This window comes from Pinus tabuliformis, chromosome 6, assembly GCF_031772625.1.
Source record: "Pinus tabuliformis cultivar Carrire ecotype Pingquan chromosome 6, CPIR1, whole genome shotgun sequence".
Lineage (NCBI taxonomy): Eukaryota > Viridiplantae > Streptophyta > Pinopsida > Pinales > Pinaceae > Pinus > Pinus tabuliformis.
The window spans coordinates 1,478,793,397-1,478,808,456 of NC_142292.1; positions in this window are offsets into that span (position 1 = coordinate 1,478,793,397).

Below are 15,060 nucleotides of genomic sequence, written 5' to 3' on the forward strand. Positions count from 1 at the left end.
ATGTAGATCTCCTCTTCTAGATCCCCGTGAAGAAATGTTGTCTTCGCATCCATCTATTCTACCTCAAAATCAAAAGTAGCAAGAATAGATAAAAGTAATCCAATAGAAGTTACCTTGGAAATAGGAGAAAAAATATCACCAAAATCAATTCCTAGCACCTGGGAATAACATTTTGCTACCAACCGAGCTTTATTTTTGTCCACCTTTCCTTCTGCATTTGTCTTCTTCTTGAACACCCATTTTCTGCCAATGGGTTTCCTTCCAACCGGAAACTCCACTAGATCCCAAGCCTCATTTTTGTGCAAAGATGCCATTTCATCAACCATGGCCTCTTTCCAGAGTTTTCCATCCTCTGAATCTACTGCTTCCTTCACAATTCTAGGATCATCTTCAGTAACAGATAAAGCAAAATTTGAATAGAAAGTAGATGGACTATACCTTTCTGGCTGCCTTCTTTCTCGAACTAATCTTCTCACACCCAAAGTTTGTGGCTCTTCATCTTCTGATTCCTCCTCTATTGTATAGTCTGATTCTTCCTCCTTTAGCTCAAACTCTATCTTCTCAGGTTCCTTTAGTTGGACTTCATGTTTAATAACATCTTTTACCTCTCTGAACACCACATCTCAGCTATACACAACCTTCCTTGTTACTGGGTTCCAAATCTTATAACCCTTCAAACCATCCTTATACCCAATAAAGATGCGCTTTTCAGATTTACTATCCAACTTGGTTTGTTTCTCCTTTGGAACATGTACATATGCATCACATCCAAATACCCTCAGATGTGAAAGAGAGGGTTTCTTACCAATCCATACCTCTTGTGGAGTCTTATCCTCCAACATTAATGAAGGTGATATGTTGACCAAGTAACATGTTGTCTCCACCGCCTCTACCTAGAATTCTTGTCGTAACTCGGCACCACTAAGCATGCTTCTTGCCCTTTCCATCAATGTCTTGTTCATTCTTTCTGCAACTCCATTTTGCTCAAGTGTGTATGGAGTAGTCTTATGTCATGCTATACCACACTTCTTACAGAATTCTTCAAATTACTTACTACAAAAATATCCACCGATATTTGTCCTCAGCACCTTTATCTTCTTCTCTGTCTGGTTTTCCACCAGAGCCTTAAATTCTTTAAACCTGTCAAAGACTTTAGATTTCTTTTTAAGGAAATATATTCATGTATTCCTTGAGAAGTCATCTATAAATGATACATAGTACACAGACTTACCTAGTGATGGAACCTTCACAGGTCCAAACACATCACTGTGCACAAGTTCTAATATATGTTTCGCCCTCTTACCACCAAAGGGGAAACTAACCCGATTCTACTTCCCATATACACAATTTTCACAGAAATCAAAATCCAGAGAGCTATTACTCATACCTTCTACCATACCTTTACCATGAAGTATTCAAAGGCCCTTCTCTCCAATATGTCCAAGCCTTTGATGCCACAACATAGTCTTCTCTCCAGAGACCACTAGATTTTTTTCTCCACTTTCAGGAACCACAAAACTACCGCACCCATCAACAACAGTGCTACCTTGCAGCTTGTATAGAGTTCCAATTCGAACTCCCCGCATCAATACTAGTGCTCCTCGAACCATCTTGCAAGTATCCTTCTTGAACACTGTTTTTACACCTGCATCATCCAGCTTGCTTATAGAAATCAGAGTTCTAGCCAATGCAAGAATATGTAGAACACCCGAAAGTGTTCTAACCCTTCCAGCTTGCAACTTCAACTTTACTTTTCCTCGAACAATTATTCTAGCCTTCCTATCATTCCCTAAGAAGACATCACCACCATTGTATTTCTCATACTCACAGAACCACTCTCTATGGGGAGTGAAGTGAAAGGATGCACCTGAGTCAATCAACCATGCCTCATGATCTACATGTGTATATGAAGAAGCCAAGTACACATCCCCACCTTCATCTGAGGTGGTTTTCGCCTCTGCAGAAGGAGCATCATCATATCTCTTTCCTTTGTCAGGAGATTTAGATTTACAGTCCCTTTTGCAGTGCCCTTCCTTTTCGCATTTCCATCACACCACCTTTACAGGTTTTCCTAGAGATTTAGATCTCCCTCTAGATTTAGATCTCCCACTCGATGACTTATTTTTGTTTCTCTTCTGGGACCGTCCTCGTATAGACAAGGCATCACCATTCTAGCTCTCCATATTTTTCCGTCTCATCTCCTCTATCAGTAAGGATGAGACTATTCATCAAATTGCAAGGCAGTTGCATTGCTACCTATTGCAATAACCGGACTATCCCACGAATTTGGTAGAGAACACAAAAAACTAATGCACTTATCTTCATCTGAAATTTTGATATCAACAGACAATAACTGACTTACCACAGTATTAAATGCATTCAGATGCTCTGTCACTAAGTCTCCATCTTTCATCCTCAGGTTATACAGCTTTTTCCGTAGGAACGGTTTATTCATGAGAGACTTAGATTGGTACAAAATCCCTAACTTGTCCCACAAAGCCTTCTTCGTAGCTTCCCCTGATACATTTAGCAATACTGAATTTGAGACACACAATTGTATTGTGCTCTTTGCCTTCTAATCCAACTTCTTCCATTCTTCATCAAACACTCCTGTTGGTTTAGTACCCGGATCTACCTTGATCCACTAATCTTTATCCACCAACAGATCCTCCATCTTGAGTTTCAATAACTCAAAACTCTAACCATTAAATTTCTTGATCTCTATCTTTCCACTGCTCACCATCTTCTTTCACCACCAAAATTGATCTCACAAATCTCCCACTGAACAGGGTCTACCACAGGCTCGAGAGAAACCCCTCAGTAACAAAGGCGTCCCCTTGAAGCCAAAATAGCTTTGATACCAAATGTAGGTTTTAACCCCATACAAAAATTACCTACATATGAATTCTAAAACACAGAAAATAAACAATGCGAGAGAATAACACATAAAACACATATACACAGAGATTTTCCCCTGGATCCCAAAACTGGGACTACCAGCTTGATTTTTCATTATGTTCCTTTCAATGCTACAATACATATTTATACATGTCGAAGCATCCAATACCATGGACTGAAAACCATCGCATTCAAAACCATGGACCGAAAACCATCGCATCCAAAACCATGTGCAAAAAATCATGCACAAAACCATAGGTAGGTCCGCCCAACCTAATATAAGGTCCAAAAACAAAATTTTCCAGGGCGTTGCCCCGGATCCCTTAGAGTGGGGTTACCTGCACCCCTCAAACCCCCTGTGACTCCCCCCACTATGCAATCGACACAACGAAGGGGGGACTTCACCCCCCTTCTAACCCCCCGGTTAACTATGTGGGCTTGTTGTGGAAAGAATATAACACAACCCAACACCAAGAAGAATAAGAAGAAGGTACAAGTGAGCCAATTCAAACTATTATCATTCTCGAAATGAAGAAGAGGCCAAATTAGTTAAAATCTACACTTGAAGATGTCGAAGGACATGGAGTAACTAAAGGATCTTTTAGAGAAAGCAAAATACTGAAGATATTTTCAAAATATGCAACATACATGATGAAATTAATAGAAGTCAAACCAACTACCTTTGAAGAAGTCGCTCATCAAGAATAATGGAAGAAAGCTATGTAGGAACAATATCAATCCATCATGAAGATTGGGGTTTGGGAGATCGTTCCTAGACCAAGTGACAAATCAATTGTCACCCCAAATGGATTTACAAAATCAAACATGTCATTAATGGAAGCATAGACAAATACAAAGCTAGATTCATTACAAAGGGTTTATCATAAAAGGAAGGAATAGACTATGAAAAAACCTTTTCTCCTACTGCCAGGTATACTATTATAAAATCTTTGGTTTTGTTAGCTGCTACTATGGAATGGAATATCCATAAAAAGATGTCAAAACAACTTTTCTAAATGGAACCATTGATGAAGAAGTATACATTGAACAACCGGAAGGCTTTGAAATAAATAGCAGGGATACACATGTTTGCATACTCAAGAAAGCTTTATAGGGCTTAAAGCAAGCTCCTAGGGCTTAGTATCCAAGAATGGATGCATACCTCTTAAGGATTGGGTTCATCAAAAATTTTGTTGATGCAAACCTCTACATCTGATTCAAGATAGTGAAGAATGAACCTGTCATTATACTACTATATGTGGATGATTTGTTTATTACAAGTGTGGAGTGAATAATACTAGAATGCAAGAAAATGTTGGCAATTGAATTTGAAATGAAATATTTGGGACTCGTGCATTATTACTTGGGCCTAGAAGTTTGGCAGAAACCCGGTGAGATATATCTTGGTCAAGGGAAGTAAATAATCAAGATGTTACAAAAGTTCAGTATGATGGATACCAAGCCTATGACTACCCCCATGATCACTAATCTCAAGAAGTTGAGAAGCTATGACTCTAGTTTCGTCGATCCTACTAACTGTCATAAGTTGGTGGATTATGTAATGTACTTGGTAAATATGAGACCTAATATATGTTTTGTTGCAAACTTTCTTGGTAAATTTCAGTTGGAGCCTCTCCATGACCATTGGATAGCTACCAAGCATATCTTGAGATATCTACGTGGCATAATACATCATTGTCTAAAATATGATGGAAATGAATTCGAGCTAACATGTTTCACCAATTCCAATTAGGGTGGCAGTGAGACTAATGGAAGAAGCACTACTAGTGGTTGTTTTAGTTTGGGATCTACAACGATTTCATGGATGAGTAGAAAACAAGATCTTGTTGTGTTATGTAGTGCCAAAGAGAAATATGTTGTTTCATGTGAAGTATGAAAGGAAGTTGTTTGGTTAAGAAAACCCTTATCAAATTTGTTTGGAAAGTCTCTTGATACTACGGTAATAAATTGTGATCATCAATGCAACATCAAGATGTCTGAAGATCGTGTATTCCATGAAAGAATGAAGCATATCAACAACAAGTACTACTACATTAGGAGTTTGGTACAATATGGGGTCATGAAGCTATCATATATTCTGACAGATGAACATGTAGTTGATGTGCTAACAAATTCTCTTCTGAATAAGAAGTTTGAATATTTTAGAAAAATTCTTGTTTTTGTTGATGTTACAGATTTAGTTGATAGGGAGATATGAAGCATGTTATGGCAAGATACTTGGGAGGGCATCTAGTCGGCCTATGTGTTGATGTCTAGATCCCGAATTAGGGATGGTGGCATTGGTCATGAGGCTCCAACCTTGGATACGCACCTAGATCCCTGGGTTGGTGGTAGAGCTTAAAAGCCTGATGGTACCTAGAGTGGCTAAAGCTTGAGTCCACCTTAGTCCCACCTGATTAGAATACCCTAGGCAGATATCTAATCTGTAGCACTTAGTATGCTAGAACTCTTCATAGTTCATTTCATTTTGATATCTTCCACATACCTTCATATGTATGTAATTATGAATACTTCCCTAGTTAAGAGGGAGTTTTGAAGAATATAACTAGTGTCAGTCTTCATAATTGCACTTATCAAAAGAAATTTTATTATTAAAGAAAATGACTTATTAAAGCATGGGTTTCATGCTTGGGTCAATGTTTTCTAGGTGAAATCCTCCATTGAAGGCTTCTAGGATTTATATTGAGTCAATAGAGTCATTGGCATTTTTATTAGACCCTTCTTGGGATTTTGTATCGTGTAAAAAGAATTACTTTTTAGTCAAAAAGGTTATTTGTCACCTCCACACCAATTCATCCATGTCCCCGTGAAGTCGACCTACATTAGGGCAATTTGACCTATTTGTCTCACTCAATAAGTTTGATTTTCAAGGAAGAGAGGAAACAAATAGAGTGAAGTAGTTGGGGAAGGACAAAATAAGTTGGGAAGACCTAATTTGAGTTTATAGGCTATCCATCTCTCACGCATGTGAAGTTTTTGGGCAGTTACTGCAGTCGAAATTCTGAGTCTATTGCAGGTCCGAAATTTTGTAGTTGGGAGCAAAAAATCTATTTTTAGGGGCCGAAATTCTGGATTGTAGCTACTACTGGGAAGTTTCCAACTGGAGACTTTGATAGGGATCATCTATTGAAGGAAGGGTTGACTTGGTGATTGTAGGAGGTCTTTGTCTAGGTCTAAAGGGTCTTGGAATGTATAATCTTAATTTAAATCTACCAGTGGAAGAGTTGGATTGGCTTTTCCCCTTGGAGGGGTTTTACCCTGCCTGCGTACCTACATCATGTATCTCTTGTTCTTATGGTCTTCATATACACTTTATTTTATAATTGCTTGATGAAAGATAATCTAATAAAGGAGTAAAAGAAGCCAACATAATTCACAAGTAATTATTAGGAAAGGGGAATCAAACCATAATTCCTATAAGTATTGATTTCTCAACACTCTTCATGATCTAAAAACCTGGCTTTCATGAGTAATGATTCGCTCCTTGTTTGACCTCTTTATATGGAATCAGAAGGGTGGCTAGTGTAGTTGGAATCTAAATTTTATCGTTGCACATCTTCTTAACATGTCTTATGCCTTTGTCTCAAGTTTGATCAATTGTGCCCCAATTTCCACATAGATTGAAGACTCCAAAGGTTGAGGAAATCCCTTATTGGGCTTAAAATTTAATATCTATGTCCACCCCATTTTTGACATCATACCCTTCATTTGAATCATCATTCCATATCATTTTACCAATTTTGTTAAATAAATGACGTTCAAAGGATAAAGTTAAAGGCAAAATCATTTTTAGAATTGTTCTTTTCTTTTTAATCTATAATTGTTCTATAATTGTTTATAAAATAGATTTATTATTCTGACTAATGAAGTCGAAAGGTCAAACCTTGTCATTATAGGAATTTAACCATTAGAATTCTGGTAAAAAGTCCACATCAACGAAAATTATTCTGACACTTGGAGGTTGATACATATCTATTCATTCCAGAAGTTAAATAAAAGAGATAGTAAGAGTACCAAATCAGCGTATTATGCAGAATATCTTGGGAGTAGCCACATTCTTCTCCAACGAGCTAGGATTAGTTACTAGAACCAAAAAAATAGGATACGCATTATGGAATTAAGGATAATCATTTTTTTTATTGTATCACTTTATTTTTAGCATAAAACGTTGAATTGACCCTGTTTTGGAAAGATCAGTTACATATTGATATTTTGTATAAAAGTAGATAGGTGGAAAATATATATTTGGGAGAGAAAGAAACTTTCTAATACATACACATTTTTATTCAACTTTTAGTTTTTATTAATATAAGAAAAAAATTATGCGAGTTGTTATATAAGTTGCAGTAACATTTTGTGTAGCTTTAATAGCAACATAGACCACGAGGGCCCCCTAGTACATGTTGCCTATGTTTTTATTATTTGTTTTCTTAAGTTTTGATATCGTTGATATGATTTTTGTTTATAATCCTTATGATATATATGATAAATGTGTGTGCTTTATTTTCCTAATTTTTTAAAATACGTGTAATTGTAAACCAAATTTTCTTGTAGTGATCTTGTAATTACACAAGAACTCTTGTAATTACTATTGGATTTCATAGTATTGATCCTGTAATCACATAGGAATTCTTGGAATAACTACTGAATTTCCTATAGTGATCTTGTAATCACACAGAATTCCACAAAATTTTTGTAAGTACATGCTATGTTTTCATGTAGTAACCTTATTAGATCAATTTATTTAGCTTTTATCTAAAGTATTTATAATTCAAACCATTAGAATAATTAAATTTAGATTATGTCTAAAAGTAACAGTTAGAAGGGTGATTTAGTTTACATTTTAGAATAAAATGATTGTTATTATTTTGGATTGAAATTTGCCTACACAATTCAAAATATTGATTCTTTTTCAATTCATTTTTAGTACAATCTTAACTAATTTCGACCAACAATTAATTCAGACAAAGTATCCGGTGAGAAAGTGTGATACAACTTTATGAGTCTACAACTTTGTGTCAATGGGTCAGAATTGAAATTAAGAATCTAAAAATCAGTGTAAGTGGAAGTCAACTCTGAGACCTACCTGTACATGCTTTATGATTGGTTTTGCATAATAAAGTAATAAGAACCAATTCACACACGTTGTATTTCACCTCAAATTTTACTTACCTAGATTGTTAAAATAAGTGTTAATTCAGCTATACCACTTTATGACTTGACATTTTGGCGCCATTGTTGGGGAGGCGTAACGAACTGGTGCTTAGAAAAAGTACAAAAATATTTAGAGATTCTCTTTACTCAATTCTACAATATGAAAAATTTTACTATAGGGGAATATGAATATAATACGGAAGGTAAGAACTTGCGCCACCACCATAGTGTGTCCTGCAAAGCCAATTGAACTAAATATTGTATGTATAGATTAAGAGATAGTAGAGGAAGGTTTGCTAGAGCACCTAGAATTGGTAGATATAAAATTCCAGACAATTTGGATATTATTGACTTAAGGCTTCTGCGATATTCCTTGTAGTACTGTCTTCCGGAGTCACTGAATTTATGTTTGATTGGAATCGACGTTTCGAACCAACCTCTGTGGTTCATCATCAGGATTAGATCATTTGGATATTTTCCCCCATATACTCATGTGATTGTAGAAGAAGAAATAGAATCAGATAGTTCACAAGAAGCACAAAAAAGATCAAGTTCCACAAGTGATACATCAGGGATCGAATTAGAACCACCTTTTGGTTCTCCCCCTACAAGGTGGAATATAGTTTATATTGTATTTTGGAATGAAGACATGGCAGAAGAGGAAAGAGGATCTAATATAGGAGGTGACATCAATGGACATAGAATTGGTGGAGGAGGATGAAGAGATGGTGGAGGAGGCCGAGGAAATGGAAATGGAAATGAAGGAGGAAATGGACAACCACCAAAAGATAATGATAGGGAAGCAACATTTGGCTTTCCTATTGTGGATATTCCAAGAGTTGAAATTTGAATGAAGAACATTCCACCATCTGTGTTGTCAACATTCTATGGTAGGATAACTGAAGACCGTGACTCTTTTCTATTTGAATTTGATATTTTATGTCGTAGTTATGCTTACAATACTAATGCGCAAAAATTGAGATTATTTCTGACAATATTGAAAGGAGTTGCACTACGTTGGTTTGTGGGTTTAGATGAAGGCACTATTGCATACTAGGATGATATGAAGAAATAATTTCTTAAGAAATACCAACCCTATTGCAGACCAAGATATTCTCAAGAGGATATTTTTAGAATGATGCAACAAGAGGATGAAATCTTAGAAGATTATTTAGAAATATTCTTATATAATTTGTAGAAATCAAAGCAACATGATTTGAGTCCTAACACAATTCGTATTGGAGGTGTAAATAGAGAATAATTAGGAAACTTATTGGAGGGTTTTAAGACTGATCTTTTAAATACTCTTACTTCTCAAATAGATGATTTAAAAATTAGGAAAAAGAAAGAAGAGCAAGAGTCAGCCTTATCTATATTTTGCATTAAACGTTGGAAGAAACATCAACTAAGAGAATATCCTCTTGATAATATTCAAATTTGTTTGATTTGTGTAGATCCACATAAGACTAAGGAATTTCCTAGATTAACTAAGTTAAAAACAACTTACCAAGGAGACTCTAGAAATACATAATCAATATACAAAATTACACTCCAGAGACCTTGGCAACCATGTGGAACAGGTATGTATCAAGACCCTAATCAACACAATATTCCTTATTATAATGTTCCTCATAATACATGGAATGCTCCTATGCCATGGCAGGCATGGCCTCCACAAAAAGTCCAAAATCAGCCCTATCAACAAAATTGGAGGGTATTTGCTCATGGAAATATCCTTGTCCATCCTTATCCTCCACAATTTCAAGCTTCATAGCAACAACAATCATATCATACCAAGGAGACTTTGGAAATACAAAATTAATATATAATATTACACCCAGAGACCTTGGAAACCACATGGAACAGGTATGTATCAAGATCCTAATCAACACAATATTCCTTATTATAATGTTCCTCGCAATACATGGAATTCTCCACTGCCATGGCAGGAATGGCCTCCACAACAAGTCCAAAATCAGCCCTATCAACAAAATTGGAAGGGATTTCCTCATGGAAATATACATGCCCATCCTTATCCTCCACAATTTCAAGCTCCATAGCAACATCAATCATATCAACAACCTTAGCCTCCATATCAACAATAGCCATATGAGCCATACCCACAAATGCAACAACCATATTTACCTCTTCCACAACAACCACATCCTTCTCAAAAATAGAAATTAACCCAACCTCAAGAGTTATAGATTACATATAATCAACCACCCCCACGACCTACACAAATTCCTTCTCAACCAGTTGCAAATCCAAATAATAAAATAGAAAAACTTGTTTATAATGTTGAATCTGAATCATTCCCTACATATCTTATATCTCCAATAAAATTACAAGAATTTTATGTACAATTACAGGAAGACCCAGTAAAATTACAAGAATTTTCTATAACAATATCAGATAGGTCTATAGAGTTATAAGAGATTAATTTGCAGTAGAACAAAATGAAGAAAATGTAGATAAAATAGAAAAGAATAAAACAATCCCTTTACAAGAGAAACTAAAAACATTAATGAAACAAATTGTCCCTTCTCAAAAACAGCCTCAAAATTTTGGGACAGCTCTATTTCCTAAGAGATTGATTTTTGGAAAACAAGATATACCAAAAATTATACATGAATTTGACATTGTTGATGAACTAAAAAATATTACTATAAAGATTCCCTTACTTAGAGCAATAAAAGATATATCAATTTACAACAAAACAATAAGGGAATTGTGTACTAAAAGTAATAGAAAGAGAAAACAAGATCCATCGATAATACAAATTATAAGAAAATTGGCTAATTTGATGACTACAACAGTCATTGTGGAAAAATATGTTGACCCAGGCCTACATGTTGAAACAATAGCAGTCAACATTTTTTTTAATTCCTAGTACACTTATTGATTTAGGTGTTCTTATAAATGTGATGACAAAAAAAAATATGGATATCCTAGAAATAGACAACATTAGACTAACTCCAACAATGTTAGAATTGGCTGATAGATCAAAAATTAAACATGAGGGAATTGTAGAAGATATTATTGTTTCTATTCACTCTTAGGCATATCCAATTGATTGTGTGATCCTTCAACCCAAATCCACATTAGGAGGACATCCTTTAATTTTGGGAAGACCATGGTTGGCAATTGTTAACGCATATATTAGTTGTCATTCTAGAAATATGGCAATAGCAAACGGTGATGAAACTAAAAACATTACTTTGTATCCCTCAGCCAAAATAGAAGGTCAATTAAAGAAATTTCATTGGTTTGATGAAAACGAAATAGATGATGAAATAAATCAACCTTTGTTAACCATTGAACAAGCATTTAATCTCAAAGAAAACCCCGATGAAAATCAAATTGATCATTTCATTGTTCATCTTGATTTTCTATAGTATTTTAGGCGGCAGTCATCTAGAACATCGGCTACAGCAGAAGATTTTTCCAAATTTAAAAATTGTGAGACATCTAAAAAATTTGCAATTCCTAAACAGGTTGTTATTCCTGTAAATTTTGAACAATCTGCAATATTTCAACAGTCTGCAATTCCTGCAATCTCTCAAACTTTTCAAATTTTTGTAAATATGAAATTCCTATAATTCCTATAAATTTTCCTGTAAATTCCTAGACAACTTTGTTAAGTTCCTCAATATTTTCTTTGCATTCTCTTTTAGGACAACATTTTCAAGAAAATTGTACTGAGGACGGCTTAAAATCAGCATATTTATCCATCTTTCTTGTACGCTCAATATAAAATCCTTGCAATAAAGTTATTGAAATATCTCCTAGGAAGACTTTAAATCAATTCTAAATTGGAAATTTTCCAACAAGATCAATTAATTATGTTATTGCAGAAAAATTCCAAAGCTTTTGCTTGAGAATATACTGATATGCCAGGAATACATCCTGATATATGCACACATCAAATTTACATTCAAGAAAATGTTAAACCTATTAGACAACCACAATGAAGGATGAACCCTGCATTGAAAGAAATTGTCAAAGAGGAACTCCAAAAATGACTAGATGTAGATTTTATCTACCCTATATTTGATAGCCAATGGATTTCACCCTTGGTTATTGTTCCAAAAAAGAACAATAAATTAAGGGTATGCATAGACTATAGGGAACTTAATAAAGTCACTCTAAAAGACCATTTTCCTGTAACTTTCATAGATCAAGTCCTGGATAAATTGGCGGGAAATAGAAATTTTTCTTTCCTCAATGGTTTCAGTGGTTATTTTCAGATAAGAATAGCTCTAAAAGACCAAGACAAAGAAACCTTTATTTTCCCATGGGGAACCTATGCTTATAAAGTATTACCTTTTATACTTTGTAATTTGCCTCCTATATTTCAAAGGGAAACCTTGGTTATTTTTACTGATTTAATTCATGATTATGTGGAAGTATATATGGATGATTTCACTATTTATGGAAACATTTTTTAGGAAGTCATTGATAACCTAGAAAAAATCTTAATAAGATTCCAGGAATCAAATCTTTCTTTAAGCAATGAAAAATGTTTTCTAATGTTTAATGAAGGAACTTTCCTTGGACAACATCTATTTCTTGGGTATCAAGGTAGATCCACATAAGGTTGAAGTAATTGTTAACTTGCCAATTCCATCTTTTTAAAGAGTTGTAAGAAGTTTTTTAGGACATGCAGGGTATTATTAATGTTTTATTAAAAAAATCAAAAATTTCCTCTCCATTATTTAAACTTCTTGCAAAAGATATTGAATTTTATTGGTATAATCACTGACAAATTGCTTTTGATGTCCTTAAAGAAAAACTTTCTACGACTCATATGTTAAGAGGACCTTATTGGACATTACCTTTTCATATATCTGCATATGCTTATGATTCATCCATAGGGTCATTTCTAGGGAAAAAAGAACAACTAAGAATGTATGTCTCTTACTATATTAGTAAAAACTTGACTCTAACTTAAACTAATTACATTATTACAGAAAATGAATTTTTTGCAGTTGTTTATGCAGTTAACAAGTTTCGTCATTACATTACGAGTTATGAAGTTTTTGTGCATACTAACTATTTTTCTATTTGATACCTAATGAAAAAACAAATAACAAATGGAAAAATTACAAGATGGTTGCTACTATTACAGGTATTTAACATCACATTGCTAGAAAAACCAGGGAGAGAAAATCAGGTAGCATATTTCCTCTCTCAAATCAACAATTTAGGTGAGACCATTCTTAAAGTAGATATATTTCCAGATGAAAATTTATTTTCAATCTTTGTTATAACACCTTGGTTCGCTGACATTGCTAATTATTTGTGTACAGGAAAATTTCCACCACATTTTTCATCGATATAAAAGCAAAAAGTGATCAGGCAAAGTGTTAGATACTCCTAGATTGAAGGAGATATTTTCTATACAAGAGTAGATATGGTCATCTGTAGATGTGTTAGAGAAGATGAGATGTTGTATATCTTGAAAGCATGTCACGATGAGCCATGTGGTAGACACTTTTCATATAAGAGGATAACTTATAAAATTCTCCAGTTAGGATATTTTTGGCCAATTCTTTTTAAATATTCCAAAAAGTATGTGAGAAACTATTATAGTTTCCAAGGAATGGCTCATCCAGTTGCACCTGATGAAATGCCTCTTCGTCCACAAGTTCTTGTAGAAACTTTCGAGATGGGCCTTAAACTCTGTGGGACCCATTAATCCAGAATCAAAGAAGAAGAGATACATATTTGTTTGCATAGATTATGTGACAAAGTGGGCAGAGGTGAAAGCTTTGGTAAGATCTAATGAATAATCAGTAGTGGATTTTCTTTTTGAAGACATTTTTATTCATTTTGGGGTACCTAAGGAGCTAGTTATTGATCAAGGGGATCAATTTACATCAAACCTAGTTGAGTCAATTATGAAGGAATATAAAATTGAACTCTGAAAGTCAACTCTTTATCATCCACAAGCCAATGGACAAGTGGAGTCTACAAATAAGGTTTTGGAAGGCATCTTAACAAAAATTATTCGACTTCACTGAACAGATTGGGCAGAAATGCTTCCTGAGGCCTTATGGGCATAAAGAACAACATGGAAGAGTACAACCGGTCATACCCCATACGAACTAGTTTATGGAAAACAAGTACTATTTCCCATTGAATTTCAACTTAAAACTTCTAAAATTGCAGCAGAATTGGGATTAAACATGTCCGGAGATCAACAACAAAGACTCCTACAATTAAATGAATTAGATTAGATGTGATTAGATGCTCTACAGAAAACCACACTTATACAGTAGTAGAGAGCTAAATGGCATGAAAGATTCATAAAGAAGAAAGAGTTTAAAGTTGGAGATTAGGCCCTCTTGTTTGACTCAAGATTTAAAGACTTAAAGTGTAAGTTTACTACTAATTTGTTAGCACCCTATGAAATTCAAACTGTATTTGATAATGGTTTTGTAAAAATAAAAACAATTGATAGGTCAGACATCTCATTTATCGTCAATGGCCATGGACTGAAGTTGTATCATCAACCAGTTTTTGGAGATGATTTTATTTCAAATATTCAGCATGCAAAGATGGACATTATGGATAAAGGGGATAATTCCCCTCATCCACTTTCATCCTGAATTTACATTTTTGAAATAATGAGTTGACTATATTCCTTCTTGTGCTCATTAAACTATGAGAAGGACGTCTATCAATTTCAAGTTTATGCATTTATCCAGTTTTGATAGATTAATAATGGAAAATGAACTTCTTTAGAGTTTTTTTTAAGATTTTCAGACTCTCTAAAATTGAAAATATCGGCGAGCATTAACCATCCTAGGCTTGAGAAAAATCGACAAGATAGTAGTTGATTTTTATTTATGTTTTTCAGACTCATTAAAATTTGAAAACACCGAGAGCATTAACTGTCCCGAGCTCGATAAAAATCCACAAGATTGTGTCCTAAAGATGTAAATAGTGTGGTTTGGTAATAAGTTATAGCTACTTAAAAAG